Source organism: Panthera uncia (genome assembly GCF_023721935.1).
Source record: "Panthera uncia isolate 11264 chromosome E2 unlocalized genomic scaffold, Puncia_PCG_1.0 HiC_scaffold_19, whole genome shotgun sequence".
Lineage (NCBI taxonomy): Eukaryota > Metazoa > Chordata > Mammalia > Carnivora > Felidae > Panthera > Panthera uncia.
The window spans coordinates 3695766-3708371 of record NW_026057588.1 but is presented as its reverse complement, the minus strand read 5'-3'; the positions used below and the strand labels follow the sequence as shown (position 1 = coordinate 3708371).

Genomic DNA, 12606 nt, shown 5'->3' with positions numbered 1-12606 from the left:
GGGTTCACGCCCCCCGCCCCCGCGCCCTCCCCTCACCTCCTCGGTCCCGGGGCCGCCGCGCCGCACTCCTCCTCTCTGCTCCCTCGCGGATGGTGGCAGCGGCGGCAGCGGCGACTCAGACCCTGGGGTCAGGGGGACGGGCGCCCAGGCCGGAAGTGACCTTCCTGGCCGCTTCCGCCCGCGCTGCTCCCCCTCCCCTTCCCACTCCCCCTCCAGCCTCCACCCCGTCCTCGCCGCTCTAGGAAGGCGAGCCCGGCGACCCCCTAGCCGCCGCCCCCCAAGCTCTATGGTACGGAGCGGACGCCCCTGGGAGCCACTTCCGGACACGTCTAGGACACGGGTCCTCCGTCCCCGCTCTATGGCGCCGCGCGCCGAGGGGCTTCGGGCCCCGCCCCCTTCCAGGACAGGAGGCGCGGGCCCGGCCCGTTAGGCGGAGACTTCCGGGTGCTCGGGAGGTACCCCCCCCAACCCGGCTCCCGGCGCTCGCGCCTGCGCGGTCGGCGCCCCGCGCCAGCCTGGGGCGGAAAGGTGTGGGAGAGAGTGGCGGCTAGGGCCGTTCGTGCCACCCCAGGTCCTCCTGTCGTCTCTATCATCGTAACCCCTTCCGTGCCGGGGCTCGAGGCGGTGGCAGCGTCCGCTTGTGTAGGCAGCTCCGGGACACAGCCCTGACGAGCCCTGCCCAGTGTCCGCGACTGAGCCCAGTTAGGGTCCCGGAGCGAATCTCTAGGGTGGGGCTGGCGGCGGGGGAACCTGCTGCCCCCAAGGCAAGACCCACCAGTGCCCTCGTTTAGTGCACCTGCCACCTGCCAAGCCGGGCGACCAGCCAGCCCCTTCCTTCCCTGGGTCCCTGCCCTCTGGTGGGAGAGGGGAATGCTGGTCTCAGGTTTCACCTGAAGCCAACCCTGGAGCTGAGAGGGCTCACCGCCCCCCCCCCCCCACCGGCCTCAGTGCCCTCCCTTTTAAGGGGGTAATAACACGTTATGCTCCTGCGAGGTCTTTGCATACATTAGGATCCGTTAATAACAAGGGACAGAGAGCTCAAGGCACCTGCCGAAAGTCTCATGCAGAGAATGCAGAGCCTGGGCTCCGACCGTGGGCTCGCTCCCGATTCCTGTATTTGACCGTGCCTAAACTACCTCCCATAATGGACCATTGATCCCAGTAGTTGAGGATTCACCTACTTTCCTCATGTGAGGCAGGCACTTAGGAAGCACTCACTGAATGTCAGCTGTTATTTCAGTGTTCTCATATAAGTAGATGTTTTAAAATTATTGTTTACACCACAGTGTGCTGGCAGGCCAAGTCATTGCCCACCCCCCTACCCCCAACGCTCCCCACCCCACACACTTGGCTGGCTCTCACGTCAGTGGCAGATGACTTACCGTAATTATTTATAAGTATTTTATTATCATCATCACTGAAACAGTCACCAATAATAAATAAATAAACATAAATGACAGATTAAGAAAAGAGAAACAGTTACGGAGCTTGGGAGTCAGGAAGATGGGGATATACAATTCCCTTGTTGAATAACACCTCTCACAGCCTCAAGAATCTGTACAAATTTGCTTAATTTAGGACCTGATCCTAGCAAAGTCTCAGTGAAAATGCTAGTGATTAGCAGGACTTATTAGTGCTATTATTTCTGCTGTGGCCGCTGAATACCCTCATATCTCAATCTGCATCAATCATAAGATGTGTGTTGTTGATCTAATGACATCTTTTCAGGATAAAAAATAGTACTGTATTAAACGTATATGTAAATAGTAAGATATGCCTGTGTCTCACCTTCAGAAATATCGCAAAAGTAAATTTTTAAATACTAATTATTATTACTATGAGTAAGAACTTTACATCATGAAACCTGAGTATAAGACTCATCAGTGCTCCTCTGAATCAGATCACTTGTTGTGTGTCTGCAGTGGCCTGGAGGGGGGCAAAGTGGAAGGCACAGCTTCCTCCCTCTCCCTTTCCACCCTCCCAGCAGACCAAATTGAGAACCCAATGATGAGATCTGGAGAGCTCTCTTGATCGCCAGACGGAAGCCATGTATTGAGGATGGTGATGCAACAGCTAGAAGGGGCCAGGTCAACACTTGGTGGCTTTACGAGAAAGAGGTTCTGTGCCAGCAGAGCTATGACATGAGAAAAGCTACCTTCTATCTGATTTAAATTTTTTTAATGTTCATTTATTTTTGAGAAAGTGGGACAGAGCACAAGCAGGGGAGGGACAGAGAGAGGGAGACACAGAATCCCAAGCAGGCTCCAGGTTCCAAGCTGTGAGCACAGAGCCCAATGCGGGGCCCAAACTCACCAACTGTGAGACCATGACCTGAGCCAAAGTCCAATGCTTAACCGACTGAGCCACCCAAGCAACCCCCTTCTATCTGATTTTAAACTATTCATAATTCTGAGTGTCTCTCTTAAGACTGTCAAACCAATAACGGGTATTTCCAAGTCATAGGATGGGGTTGTAGTCAAAATGGCTCATTGATCACAAAAACCTGCCCTTCCCTTCCAGAGTATAGAATTATCCCTGGAAATGCTATTTCCCATCCAGGGACTACAGCTTGACATCTGTGTGTGGCCTTGTGATTGGCTCCAAACACTAGGATGGGGGCAGAAGGGACACAGGCCATTTCCAGGCCACAGCTCTTAAAAACAAGCATGCTTGGAGTGCCTGGGTCACGGTGAGTCAGTTAAGCATCCGACTTCGGCTCAGGTCATGATCTCACAGTTCATGGGTTCAAGCCCCGTGTCAGGCTCTGTGCTAACAGCTCAGAGCCTGGAGCCTGCTTCAGATTCTGTGTCTCCCTCTCTCTCTGCCCCTCCCATGCTCTCTCTCTCTCTTTCAAAAATAAAACATTAAAAAAAAAAAAAGGCATGCTTCTGTGCTCTTTTTGCTCCTGCTGGCTGGATACAGAAAATAACCAGGTCCTAGGGCATAGTGGAACTCCAAGAAAACTGGGCCTCTCAACAGCCACCTTCTGGAGACATTCTCCACCACCAGTACACAACACCCACCCAAGGCTGTTACCTCATCAAGAAATAGATGTCTAGGGACGCTTCGGTGGCTCAGTGGGTTGAGCATCTGACTTTGGCTCAGGTCATGACCAAGTGGTTCTTGAGTTCTAGCCCCACATTGGGTTCTCTGCTGTCAGCCTGTCAGCACGGAGCCTGCTTTGGATCATCTGTCCCTCTCTCTGCCCTTCTCGCTCTCTCACTCGCTCTCTCAAAAAGAAATATTTAAAAATAAATAAATAAATAAATAATCTTTCGCCCTTAAAAAAAAAAAGAAATCAATGTCCAGTTTGTACACCCATGTTTACAGCAGCATTATTCACAAAAGATGGAAACAAATGACCATTGACAAATAAATAAGCAAAATGTGGTTTAAAATAAATAAGCAAAATGTGGTTTAAAATAAATAAGCAGGGGCACCCGGGTGGCTCAGTTAGTTAAGCATCTGATGGGCTCAGGTTGTGATCTCGCAATTCATGGGTTCGAGTCCCGGGTCGGGCTCTGTGCTAACAGCTCAGAGCCTGGAGCATCTTCCGGTTCTGTGTCTCCCTCTCTCTCTGCCCCTCCCCTACTTGCACTCTGTGTTTCTCTCAAAAATAAATATCAAAAAAAGAAAGAGGTGGGGGTCAAATGACCTGGCTGAGCTCAGGTGCCCCCAGCATCCCCTAAACCTCAGCTCTCCCCCTTCCGCTCAAGTGAGTCCCTCCAGACTCCTTCCAGGAAATCCCTATTTTGGCCATTTGGGTTCGCGGCACTGTAACCAAAGCACTGCGCACACGCGAGCCTCATTCAGGGTTGAAATGAGGGATTGAAGGAGGGCTGGACGAGGTGCTGTGTAAGCCTCCAGCGTGGCTGTCCTCACAAAAACGCCAGGGTGCATGGGGCAAGCACCAGCTGCCACTCTGGCACCCTTGACAACCCCCTCACATGTCCCCCCTGATGCTCCCTCCTACGCGGAGCGGCCAGAACAGCTGCGGAGAGCAGGGTGCACGTGGAGTTTGCAGCTGTCCTCCAATCCCTGAGACACAGAGGAGAACACACACACACACACACACACACACACACACACACACACCCCTCCGATGTTCATTATTATGATAATGAGCAATCTTGGAGAGTTTTCATCCTGGGCTGGACACAGAGCTGAGTGTTCTGTTCCAATCAACGTGCTTCCTGCTCACTTCCACCCCGTGACGTAGCGCAGACCCTCGCTCAAAGTGTGGGCCTCGCACACGCCTAGTCCCCGACACCCAGGACCCCATAAGAAATGCAGGATCCCGGGCCTCGCTCCAACCTACGGGGGCAGACTGTGCATTTTAACCCGGTCCTCAAGCAGTTCCTACGCAGGAGAAAGTCTGCAAAGAGTGAGTGCCAAATTAAATTAACTAGTTTAATTTAGTTAAATTTGAGTTCCAGGTAAATGATGAGTTGTTTTTTAGTATAAAAATGTACTGATCCTTATCGAAAAAAATTACATCTGGTTTATTTTAAACACAAAAGGAATCAGGGGCCCTGGGTGGCTCAGTCGGTTAAGTGTCCAACTTCAGCTCAGGTCATGATCTCACGGTCCATGAGTTCGAGCCCCTTATCAGGCTCTGTGCTGACAGCTCAGAGCCTGGAGCCTGCTTTGGATTCTGTGTCTCCCTCCCTCTCTGCACCTCCCCACTCGTGCTCTGTGTCTGTATCTCTCAAAAATAAATAAATACTAAAAAAAAATTCAAATACAAATGGAACTGTGCATTATATATATATACACACATATATGTATATAAACATGTGTATACATATTTTTTAAGTGTATTTATTTATTTTGAGAGAGAGCACACAAGGGAGGGGCAGAGAGAGAGAAGGAGAGACAGAATCTGACAGTGCAGAGCCCAGTACAGGACTTGAACTCATGACAGTGACATCATGGCCTGAGCCAAAATCGAGTCAGACGCTTAACCGACTGAGCCATGCAGGTGCCCCACATCCTACACTTTCATTTGCTAAATCTGGTCGCCCTGTGTAGAGGACATTGTGGGTGCTTTTATGACACCATACGCCCTCTTCGTCACTGGTTTCCCCAGATTTCCACACTCCATGTATCTCAGGTGCAGGGAGGGGGTGCACGGGAAGGACAGAGTTCCATCCCCTGCACTTTAAAAAGTGGGAGTGACAGGTGCCTTGGGGCCAAGCTAATCCAAGCAAAATCATACCCTGTGGCCTCTCTGTCTCTGGGTAGGATGTAACCCAATTCATGCCCATATGATAAAGAAGTGTTTTCAGTGGCATTCTTATTTTTTTTTTAAATATATTGTCAAACTGGCTAACACACAGGGTGTACAGGGTGCCCTCGTTCAGTGGGATTTTAACAAAGAAGCTGACCCTGGTTCTCTTCCTGGATGGCGGAATACGGGATGTGATATTTGGAATGGTGACAAAAACGGCTTGCCGTCCCATGAGCGACAGGGCGAGACCCAGAAGCAGAGAAATGTTCACCTTTCGCCCCGAAAGCTGACCTACAGCCCTCACGGTTCCGATAAGTACGAAATGCACGCTGGCTGCTACATTCCCGAAGGGTCTCATGACTGCCTGGACATCTCACAGGTAGTTAATACCGAGCTGAATGATAAGGACCAGAGAAATCTTGCGAAAGTAGTTTTACGAGTAGAAATTTGAAGGAGTCATTTATGATCTAGTTCTCCCTTGCACGTCCCCTCCTGCCTCGAGCACTAAGCGTATAACCGTGGGCTTCACACAGCAAAAGTGCAGCTCTTTCTGCCCGTGGGTCCTGTCCCCACACTATACAAATAGCCCCGTCTCAAGAATTCTTTCTTGATGGTCTGCTCAAGGCCCCACATCAAGGGATGCAGGTTTGAGGACAACAGAGCAGAGGGTAGGAAAGAAGACGAACCCCTGGTGACATTTTTGAGTCACTGAATCCTATTGACTCTGGAGCTGGTCCCTTTCTCGGGACTTTCCTACTGGCTGATAAATTCTCCCTGGAGTTTGAGCAAGTTGGAAACAAGTTTCCAGGAGCCGTAGCTGAACGCATGTCAACTAATATGGATAGAAACGATCGTTGCTTCCATTTCACGCTGGAGGAAACTGGTGACAGGAGAGGGGAGCTTATGTGCCCGAGGTCACCCTGCTGCCTTATTAATTCTAGGCTTGTCTGACACCCAAGACCATGCTGATAGCCATTCTCCTGTTCAGCCAGTTTGGGGAAGCTCTGTGCCAATGGAGACACTCAAGACTTTCATGTTTTCAGGGGCACCTGGGGGGCTCAGTCGGTTGGGCATCTGACTCTTGATTTCGGCTCAGGTCATGATCTCACGGTTTGTGGGAATGAGCCCTGAGCCAGGCTCTGTGCTGTCAGCACAGCGCCTGCTTGGGATTTTCTCTCTCCCTCTCTCTTTGCCCCTCCCCTGCTTATGTTCTCTCTCTCTCTCTCAAAATAAATAAATAAACTTAAAAAAAAGACTCTCATGTGTTCAAAGACTTTCATCTTCAAACTCACAATGTTACTTGAAGTGGGAGAGACTCTTGTTTGAATCCAGACAAAGAAGCTGAGACTCAGAGAGGTCGAATAATATTGTCAAGACCCCACAGTCAGTGGGAACTGGCATCTGAATGCAGCTCCTGGACGCTGCTCCAGACTCTGTCCTGTCCACCCTGCCTTCACCTGCTTCACCCCCTCAGATGGAACTGGCTACACACTGGACTGTTTCCCAAAACTCTTGACACCCACAGAGGAAAAAGATTACCAGAAACAAAACAAGCAAAACACAAAACAAAAAGGCAAAGGTGTCCATAAAGCTAAAAAAAGGCTCGATCACACAGAACGTGAGGTAATGACCTGAGCTGAAACCAACAGTTAGAGGTTTAACCGACTGAGCCACCCAGGCGCCAAAAGCTAAAACGCTTTTAATAAACTTGATTTATATGATGGCCTTGGGGCACCTGGGTGGTTCAGTCAGTTCAGCGTCTGACTTAGGCTCAGGTCATGATCTATCTCACGGTCCATGAGTTCCAGCCCCATGTCAGATCTGTGCTGACAACTCAGAGCCTGGAGCCTGCTTCGGATTCTGTGTCTCCCTCTGTCTCTGCCCCTCCCCCACCTCTCAAAAATAAATACACAGTAAAAAAAAAAATAAGTCAAAGGGCACCTGGGTGGCTCAGTCGGTTCAGCGTCCGATTTGGGCTCAGGTCATGATCTCACAGTTCGCGGGTTTGTGGGTCCGAGCCCCACGTCAGGCTCTGTGCTGACAACTCAGAGCCTGGAGCCTGCTTCCATTCTGTGTCTCCCTCTCTCTCTGCCCAACCTCCCACTGGCTCTCTCTTCTTCTCTCTCTCTCTCTCTCTCTCTCTCTCAAAAACAAGTAAACACTAATATATATATATATATATATATATATATATATATATTCTTATTGTTTAAAAAGGAACATATGTTATGACCTCCTATGTTCATTTCAAGGGAAACCTAATTTGGCAACTATAAAATGTCATGAGAAAATTAACAAGAGGCGGTAAGTGGTTTCGGTTGGTGTAAACAAACTGTAAAACCTGTTCACTTTCCTCTTCTGGCAGCGAATTGTTCTCCGAGCTGTAAATGTTCCGCATACGTTCTAAGTGGGTGTAAGGGTAGGAGAGACAGTCCTCGCTGCTGCAGGATTCACGTTTAACATAATGGTGTGTTTATCTCAGGCAGTTTTTCCTGGTGTTATCCCAGGACGTTGGATGTTCGGAGTTGCTGATTCCACATCTGATCTCACATCTTTCTAGAGCTAGAGGAGGGGTGGCATCCCGTCTCTGTAAAGATGAAGGGCGCTGCCCTGGACTCAGACTGCCCAGGCGGGCATAATCATCAGCCCTCCCTCCCGAGTCTGCCCAGAGTGGTGGAGGGAGCCTTTTAATTTCTGCAGGCCTCTGTGGAAGGCCCTGAACGGCACGTGAGGGCCTCAGCATCCCAGACTCAGTGTCACCAGGGAAAGGCCAGTTCACACAGCCACCTGAATCTCATATTTCTACAAGAATGTTATTTTATTTTATTTTTTAAATGCTTATTTTTTTTAATTTTTAATGATTTATTTTTGACTGAGAGAGAGAGAGAGAGAGAGAGAGAGAACGAGCAGGGAAGGGGCAGAGAGAGAGGGAGACACAGAATCCGAAGCAGGCTCCAGGCTCTGAGCCATCAGCACGGAGTCCCACGTGGGACTTAAACTCTTAAACCCCGAGATCATGACCTGAGCCAAAGTCAGACGTTTAACTGACTGAGCCACCCAGATGCCCCTAATGTTTATTCATGTTTGAAAGAGAGAGAGAGAGAGAGCACAAGCAGGGCGGCAGGGGCGGGGGGGGGGTGCACAGAGAGAGAGGGAGACACAGAATCTGAAGCAGGCTCCAGGTTCTGAGCTGTCAGCACAGAGCCCGACATGGGGCTCGAACTCATGAACTGTGAGATCATGACCTGGGCTGAAGTTGGATGCCCAGCCGACTGAGCATGAAATGTTTATTTATTGTTGGCGGAGAGGGGGGCGGGCAGAGCATGAGTGGAGGAGGGGCAGAGAGAGAGGGAGACACAGAATTCAAAGCAGGCTCCAGGCTCTGAGCTGTCAGCACAGAGCCTGATGTGGGGCTTGAACTCATAAACTGTGAGATACGACCTGAGCTGAAGTCAGACACTCAATGGACTGAGCCACCCAGGTGCCCCAAGAATGCTATTTTAAAACCTGGTTGGTATTCTGTCTTGAAAAATGAAACTAAAAATTATTAAAAAAAAAAATCGTCGATCCTCATTATATCTGGATTCTGTACCCGAGAATTTGCCTACTTGCTGAAATTCGTTACCCCCCACATCAGTGCGTGTTAGACACCAGCCCTGCTGACAGCCTGATCTTGGACTTCCAGCCTCCAGAACTTGGAGAAAATTAATCTGTGCTGTTTAAGCCATCAGGTCTGAGGTGCTTTATTATGGTAGCTCAAGCAGAAATCGCGAATGACCCACATCACCGGGAACCAACCCTTCCCTGCACTAACCTTACAGCCTCCAGGACAAACACAGGGGAACCCACTCTGCGCGTTGCCCCTACTTCTTGATGCCATCCAACAGACCTGGTCCCCACTTCCCTGATCCTGGATCCTTGGAACCAAACGCTTTCAGGAGATTCCACCTCTGAGAAGCTGGGCAGATGTGTGGACGTAGAGCCGGGGAGAACTTGCCAGGGAATCCTCTGTGTTTGCAGGGTAAGGTCTGCCTGACTCCCTCGTGCTGTCGGCCCCGCTCACCGTCTGTGTTTCTAGGCTCTCGTGGCCAGTGGAACATCTGGGTCGCACGAAGGACCTGGAACAGAAGAGCAGGCTCCCCACACCCACTGCTGGTTGTGGGATTTGGCTCTCTTGCTGTGTCTCTTGGGGAAGCCTCACTCATCCCAACTGTAAAATGGGCTGATGCTTTGATCTGCTGTGAAGCCTCACCGAGAGCGCGTAGGGTGGAATAATATAATAGGCAGTGTGTGCCCATCATTAAGCAATTCATTCATAATTTAACTATTCATTCCTGGGTGTTTCCTGAGGCCCGGCGACCATGACTCACACTCGCCATCCAGCCCCCAGGAGCCCTTGTTGTGCGGCACAGACCAATCATCCTTCACCCATTTATCCAATAAACACCTGAGCCTCCGGGTGCAGGGGCTGGGCACCCTGAGATGAACCAAATCCCCTCCCCACCCCGGAGGATCTCCCTGCTTTAAAGCCCCATACAAAAGAGAAAACGTTAATTATTATTTTGAGTAATAATTATAGCGGTGCTACAAAGGGGCCTAGAAGCTTTGGGAGGATTATGGGCCAAATTTCCTGCCAAAGGAATTTTTGCCCTCAGGCGTGGGAAGTAAGGGAAGAAACACTTTCCCTCAATCCTTATTTACTGGTTCACAGGCAGGCCCCAAGTTGATTTGCTCGCTGGAGGAGGAGAGGCAGGGCAGTTACAAAAAAAAAAAAAAAAAAAAAAGTCCAAGGCTGAGATGGAGAGCAAAGGGGCCCTCTGGAAGTTCAGATGAGGTGCTTCGTCCAGATTTATTGGGGGTGGGGGTAGTCTGGGAAGGCTTCCTGGAGGAGGCAGCATCTGAACAGGTAACTCACTGAGGGATGTATGATGTTACCAGGTGAAGAGGTGGAAGAAGGACATCCAGGGAGTCGTCCCTTCCAATGCTCACCAGTATTTATGGTGCCCTCCAGTGCTAGAGAAACAGCACTGTGTGGACATTGCACAGGTCACTGAGGTGGTGTTACGTGAATGGCTGCTTAATTTGTGAGGCCCAGGACAGAATGAAAATGCACAGCCACGTATTTAAATGAAGGGGTTGGGGCGCTTGGGTGGCTCAGCACCAGACACTGTCAGCACAGAGCCCAACACAGGGCCCAAACCCACAAACTGTGAGATCATGACCTCAGCCGAAGTCTGACGCTTAATGGACTGAGCCACCTAGGCGCCCCAAGAATTTGCATTTCTAACAAGCCCCCAGGTGATGCTCTGTAGCTGGTCTGAGACCCAACTTTGAGAACCCTTCTGTTAGAGGAGGGTTAGGCCAATGTGGCAGCAACAGTGGTCGTGAATGAAGGAAAGTGGTGTTGGGCTGAGGGCCGGGCTGAACCTTGTATCCTACCTACAAATACCTGGCCAGGTGGGAAGAGGTGGCCGAATCCTCCTCTTGACATACTTGTGGGACCCATGCCCTGGCTCAGGCCCACTGTCCTTCAAGGGCACTCTTTTCTGATTTGCACCAAGGCACCATATAAGTTAGAGTAATTCTGGATCTGAAGGGGTCTGATTATACGGGACTTGGCAGGCCAGAATCAAGAGTTTGCAATGGAGACTTTTAAGCAAAAGTCCTGTTTAAAAGCCAAACAGTCCTGACGTGTTCCTGTTTAAGATTTAAGAGCCCTGTGATAAGGGGGAAAACAAAATGTGATATAATGAAGTATTAACCAGTCTTAAAAAGGAAGGAAATTCTGGCAGATGCCACATCATGGATGAACCCTGAGGACGTTATGTTACATGAAATAAGTCAGTCACAAGGACACAAACACTGTATGATTCCACTCCTATGGGGCACCAGGGGCTGGTGTGTGTGTGTGGGGTGGGGGGTGGATAGGGAGAATGGGGAGTTGTTTACTGGACACACTTTCAGTTTTGCAAGAGGAAAAGAGTCCTGGAGATGGATGGTAATGATAGTTGCACAACAATGTGAATGTACTCAATGCCACCGAAATGTGCACTTGAACGTGGTTAAAATGGCAAATTTTATGTGTTTTCTTACACACAAAAATGATCGCTCTGGCTGCCGTGTGAAGGGACTGGGTGGGGTGCAACAGTGGGAAGAGGCCAGGTGACAGCTGTGGAAGGAGAGAAATGGACAACTGTGACCACCTTGAAGGCAGGGCCAAAGGCGACCCTTCCATGGCTGGCCTGGACATTTGGGTGGACAAAGGATTCATTCTGTAAGACGGTGAGGAGGAGGGAAGATGTGTGTCCTTGCGAGGCGGGGGTGCAAAAACTTCTGCCGCCCCTTCCCACCCCCCACCCCCCACCCCCCCCACCGGATGGGGGATGTCAACTGGGCAATCAGATGAGTGGGATCAGCAAGTTCCTGGGGGCAGAAGCAGGCCCTAGTGGCTGGAACACAAGAAGCAAGAGTGAAGAGGGGGCAGAGGGCTGGGCCGGGGAAGGGTGGGCCACAAAGAGGGCGATGGTTTTCACCGGTCTTGGGCAACAAGTTCTGTTTTTTTGTTTTTTTTTTTTTTTCAACGTTTTTTATTTATTTTTGGGACAGAGAGAGACAGAGCATGAACGGGGGAGGGGCAGAGAGAGAGGGAGACACAGAATCGGAAACAGGCTCCAGGCTCTGAGCCATCAGCCCAGAGCTCGACGCGGGACTCGAACTCACGGACCGCGAGATCGTGACCTGGCTGAAGTCGGACGCTTAACCGACTGCGCCACCCAGGCGCCCCAACAAGTTCTGATCCAGCCACTGACCACTTGTGAAACCCGGGGGGAAAGTTACTGTTCGAGGTAGGGGATGGCGTCTGGCTCTGGCCCCCGGACCCCCAAGGCTCGTGTGAGCGTCCCCAGGCCTGGATCCGTCTGGATACGAAGCTTCGACCCATCTCTTAAGATTTCCTTCCGCTCCGAGAACCACTTTTTCTTCCGGTTCCGAGATGGGGAAACTGAGGCAGTTGCCCTATCCGATGGGGGCACGCCATGGACGTGTGGCAGGAAGCCTCCTCTCCCGACTCACGCAGGAGAGGACACTGAAGTCTGAAGCACTGAGGCTTGCGCCAGAGGAGCCGAACCAGAGGACCCAGGGCGCCCCCGGGCCGAGCACGTCTACCTCCAACCTGGTCAGCGCCGCCGGGTACTATAGGGGAGGAAACGCGACCCATAGTCAAGGAGACAACCCGCAGGCCAGACAGGCGCAGAACTCTGGCGGGGCCCCTCCTCTCGTATCGCCCAGATCGCCAGAGGATTTCACTCCCGAGCTCCCAGCACAAAACCTCCCCCCACTCAGGACAGCGCCGCCAACACTCCTCCCTTTCCCTCCCA

General features: G+C 51.0%; 1 protein-coding gene across 2 annotated transcripts in view; it reads right to left on the bottom strand.

Moving 5' to 3' along the window:
• The window catches only part of ZNF787 (zinc finger protein 787), a 25605-nt gene extending 25136 nt beyond the window's left edge, over positions 1-469 (bottom strand). The window contains exon 1 of one of the 2 annotated variants that reach the window (XM_049621909.1): positions 37-469. The gene's annotated coding sequence lies outside the window, so the exon portion shown is untranslated. The remainder of the gene's footprint in view (positions 1-36) is intronic. The other variant, XM_049621907.1, reaches the window with a different exon arrangement.
• Positions 470-12606: the final 12137 nt, after the last annotated feature.